General features: G+C 40.8%; 1 non-coding gene across 1 annotated transcript; it reads right to left on the minus strand.

Moving 5' to 3' along the window:
- Positions 1-655: 655 nt before the first annotated feature.
- Positions 656-762, minus strand: LOC118485265. The gene has a single exon (XR_004875570.1). It is a non-coding gene; the product is annotated as a small nucleolar RNA R71 (small nucleolar RNA).
- Positions 763-5,457: the final 4,695 nt, after the last annotated feature.

Below are 5,457 nucleotides of genomic sequence, written 5' to 3' on the forward strand. Positions count from 1 at the left end.
ACTCCCCAGTAACAGGGATCCGGAAAACAATCACTGTATCTCCGACCACGGGCTGTGTTCATCTGAGCACGGGGCCGTGGTGAACCTTCTGACCAACGTTCTTTTCTGTTTAAATTGCATGACTTGGAACCCAGGCGCCACATCTGGACTTTCTATGTAGTGCATGAGCTCCAGTTCTAGTAGAGACATAAAAGAACCTCTAGAAGAACCCGAACGCTTTCTCAGAAAGAGACTTAAAGCTAAAAACCAAGAGAAAGTTTCGGGGGACCCACTTCTAATGGCGGACCAACGAACTCTCATGGATTACTTACGCCCAACCGTAGGTAATCTAGGCGCCGCTATCAATGCACCGAATGTCGAAGCCAACAACTTCGAACTTCGGCCACATTTGATACAAATGCTTCAAAACTCCGCAACCTTCCATGGGCTTGCGGACGAGGATCCCCATCTACATATTACTAATTTCTTAGAAATATGTGATACCTTTCGGATCAATGGAGCATCAAACGACGCCATCCGCCTTCGAATGTTTCCATTTTCACTGAAAGACCGAGCTAAGGCTTGGCTCAACGCCTTCCCAGTTGGCTCGGTAAACACCTGGGATAAACTAGCCCAAAAGTTTCTATATAAGTATTTCCCTCCTGCTAAAACGGCTAAATTAATGACTGAAATTAATACATATTCACAAGAGGACGGGGAATCCTTATATGAAACTTGGGAAAGGTTCAAGGAGCTACTAAGAAAGGGTCCTCATCACGGTCTTGCGGTGTGGCCACAAGTATCCACTTTCTACAATGGGTTGTTGCCACACACAAGACAAACACTTGACTCTAGCTCCGGGGGACTTTTAGGTAATCGTCGCCCAAATGAAATCTACAATCAAATTGAGGAAATTGCTCAAACCAATTTTCAGTGGCACACTCCCAGAGGCAATAAATCTATTGCCCCGGGCACCCAAAAGGTTGATGAAAGCACTTCTTTACAAGCCCAAATCGAGGCCCTTTCTTCAAAAATCAAAAAGTTAGAAATGACAAAAAAGGTCTCGGTTATGGCTTGTGAGGGGTGTGGTGGGCCACAGGAAAATTGAAGTTGTATGAAAGAAGTAGATGATCAAACCGAGTCGGTAAACTACATTGACAATAGACCTAGTGTGACACCTGTGTCATCGCGACCATCAAACAAATACCAAGCCGATGAAACATCGTATTTCATACTTGGGATCTTGTATAAATATGTGTATCTATTGCACATATCAATTCTTGTTCAATTTCAAACTTTACATCGCTTTCTGGAGAATTATACGCAACCTGGTGCGTAAACGTACTCAGTTTAATGCGACAAATACTCCGGGACATCAACATATACTCAACATACCCTAAATAACCTTTACATGACTTAGAAATAAGTTTTGAAGGCTTTGGTATGGCAAAAACAAGTTAATTCGCTTACAAGGACTAAACTTGACAAACTGTGAAAGTATGCCAATTTGAACTGTAACGAACATTCCGGAACATGTCCATAAGTTAAACATACCATAAATATACTTTACATAGCTTAGAAATAGGCTTTGAGGGGTTTGGTATGCTAAAACAAACTTTTGGATCATTTAGGGACTAAAAGTGTCAAAAAGTGCACAAGTTTGCACTTTCGCGCATAACTTACGTTCTGAATACATCCGGACATCCAAAAAATTATGTAAGCATCCTTATATTATGCCTTAGTGTTTGGCATGAGAAAAATCCATTCGTCATGCATTTTGGATCGTTTTTCGCGCTTATGCGCATTCCGTCGTAATTAACCGAACATCGCATTCGTACGGCCAAACGAACCAACATCCGACATATTTTTGAGCATGTTTCATGTCCACAATGTTTAGGCATCATTTTAGGGCCTTAAAGTTGGCTTTACGGGCCTTAGAAGTGTCGGAAATGACTTAAATACGCAACAGGGACCAAAACTGCCATTTCTGAAAGTATGTGCAGATCAGACAGGCCCAGGCGGCCAGCCTGAGTTTGTGCATATCCTGATGCGGGCCGCATGGCCCCTTCAGTAACAGAAAAGTTGTTTTCTTGCTAAGATTGGCCTTTCAAACACTACAAAGGGCAATGCCCTTTCACCATCTCAAGAGCTAAGGGTCACATTAAGCCACCACAACATCTTGACAAGTGTAAGGCTTGGATCGTGGCACGATATTCAAGAAACGATCCTAACGGCTTTACTTTTCCTATAAATACCCCCCCCCCTTTGGTGAAAACCCACAAAAATCTGATCAAAAGCTCTAAGTTGGAACCTTTGTTTCATACCTGAGCCATTTTGATCTAGATTAGCATTCGGGGACCCTTCGTAAGTGTTCTTTCGTTCTTTTATTCGCTTTTCGAGTCCGAAAGTCAACGTTTTGTTGACTTTCTGCGTTGACCAGCCTATGGTCAACACGAAGTTCATTGGAACTTCATAACGTGAGCGTGATCACGATGGTTATAGTCCATGGCGACTATACCTACTGATTACCACGTTATCTAGGCTCAGTGACGAGTCGTAGTTTCGGCCAAAATGCCCATTCTTGCGTATTTTGTAACCAAACTACTCGTGAGCATCAAAGCCGTTTGTTTTGATGCCAAACCTGTTTTCTAAACTTAGTTAAGCATGTTCTAACATGCTTAGCCCGTCACTTTTAGTATAGTGCTTATATAGGGTCGTAAGGTAAGCGATCTAAACCATCGCTTATACTTTCGAACCCGACCCATTTGGTTGATCATTAGGATCTGACCAAACACATTAGGTGACCATAGCTGTAACCTTCCGAGGTTATACCTTGTGGTCATGATGTTAGGCGTTCCAAACGCGTTATACGCGAACGACGCGTTAAGGTAGCATAAGCTACCTAAACGGGTCGTAATGGGTCGCAAGCACTTAGGTTAGGTTTCATTTTAGTATGTAGGCTTTGTTAAACCATATTACACGAGTTTCCATACTCGTTTGGTTTACGAACCCGCATACTATCCGATCCTTCCGATTTTGGTCCGGTATATTAATATAGCAACCTATTAGGTGCCGTTTGATATCCCGTGATCTCTAGCATTGTGTGATTATTACACAAGGAAATCAAAGCAATCTCAGGTGAGTACATTGAACCCCTCTTTTACTGTTTTCTTAACTGTTTTAGGGTGAAACACATGTGCCTACTTGTTACTTTCATGCTTTCTCGTTTTCACATCATATACTTGCTATGTTCGATAGTACATATATAGTACATGATTTCATTGTGTCTATGCTATGTATGTCCATTGTGTGCATACTTAGTACACCACTTTATAATACATCTCATGCTACGTGTGCCCGTTGTGTGCATACTTAGTACATCACGTTACAATACATTTCATGCTATGTATGCCCATCGTGTGCGTACTTAGTACATTGCCTTACATTACATGCTATGTATGCCCATTATGTGCGTACTTAGTACATTGCTTTACATTACATGCTATGTATGCCCATCGTGTGCGTACTTAGTACATTGCTTTACATTACATGCTATGTATGCCCATTGTGTGCGTACTTAGTACATTGTTTTACATTGCATTTCTATTGCATATGCCCATCCAACATATGAACACATTATACTACATTTTGAACCGTTGTAACCATTTGACTTTGTGAACCGTCTTAACCCTTCGATTATATGAACCGTTTGTAACCATTGAACCGTGTAAGCCAGTTGTATCCGTTGACATGATTTACATTTGACAATAGACATTTGACTATACATAAACATTTCCACAATTGTTAAACATTTCATCTTGATGGTTTGGTTTGAGTAAGTGATTAAGTAACGAGGCGTGTGTAATATGATACAAGCATGGTGGATACGCCGCTGGTACTTCCTATATATAAGTGTTTGTATGGTATTACATATCGTTGCGGTATTTGAATCATTTCAATTTGAGACATATGACATTTTATACAAATAACACACTTTTCACGAGACATTGTTTTACAAACGACTTATCTTATACAAACTCATTTTACATGGTTATCCGTTTAACCATTGTGTTCTCTTATTTATACATATCATCTGATCTTAGTGTTTTTCAAATGATTTACAAGACAAAGCAAATTACAAGGTTCATGACTAAACATTTTCTCAAACATAAGTCATGAATTCCGTTTTCACAAAACCAATGTATCTCACAGGCATTTTTATGTTGACGTACCTATTTTCACATGTGTTTTCAGGAGATGATGCATAGGACTTATCAAGACATACTTAGGCGGACCTGTGCCTTAGTGACTTAAAACGAGACAAGAACTAGTTAAATTATGTTATGTACTCTATGGTTCTTGTATAAGACAATGTAAACTTTCATGTTTGATTAATAAAACGAAACTTCAACTGCCATGGATTTGAAACAATTGATTCTGTTACAACACTCCCCGACGTTTCCGCCACGTTTTGTATGTTCTACGTGGTCGGGGTGTGACAGAAAAGTTGGTATCAGAGCCAATGGTTTTAGGGAATTAGGTTATTAGTAATGCTTTGACCTAGTCTATAACCTTCCTAGGACCCTAACGCGAGTTTACTTGCGTTTAGTTATAAAACAATACCGTCACCTATCCTTAGGCGACGACCACAACAAGAACATAATTTTCAAAACTGCTTTGAAAACTAATCATCTGTTCTAGGATGATTGATTACTAGGTTTTGAACCCCTTTGAGTTTTCAAAACTCTCATCAAAGTCTTGGGTCCTAAATAGTGTGAACACGTGCAAACTGGAAGAGTGAATGCCTATACCCTGGGATTTCTGTCTAAGGTTAGAGTGTTCGTACAAATCCACATAATCGGACCAGTCACTCTTACCTGGGAACTCTTGGGGTGAGTGTCCACTTATAGGCAAGCATGTCTTCGCGATACACTATGAGGATCTATTTGCTTTGATTCAGCCTTGGTGTTGTTTGTTTGCTTCGTGGATTCAAAAAAATGACCATCAACCATGATTATGGCCGGTAATTGTAACATCCTATTCTTACCCAATGCCATTTCATTTGTTTTCTTTCTTGTTTCTCTTTTAGAATGCCTCCTCGACGCGAAAACCAGATAGCAACTGCCGAACTGGCAGAGATCATTGCGCAGCAAATGGCTGCTCAATTCCCAAACCTCTTTGCTCAATGGAACCAAGCCAACAACAACAATCATGCCCCATGCAACTTCAAGACGTTCAACTCGGCTAAGCCATCAAAGTTTTCTGGGTCTCAAGGAGCGACTGCACTGCTACAATGGTTCGAGAGTTTAGAGAACACCTTCAGACATGTTCAATGTCCAAACGAGCGAAAGGTAGAATTCGCATCTAGCGTCTTTGAGAAACGAGCTTTGACATGGTGGAATGGTGTGATGAGAGATAGGGGTGCCGATGTGGCACTAGCTCAAACATGGCAAGAGCTTCGAGCTCTGATGATGAAGG

This window comes from Helianthus annuus, chromosome 12 (assembly GCF_002127325.2).
Source record: "Helianthus annuus cultivar XRQ/B chromosome 12, HanXRQr2.0-SUNRISE, whole genome shotgun sequence".
In the NCBI taxonomy this organism is placed as follows: Eukaryota; Viridiplantae; Streptophyta; class Magnoliopsida; order Asterales; family Asteraceae; genus Helianthus; species Helianthus annuus.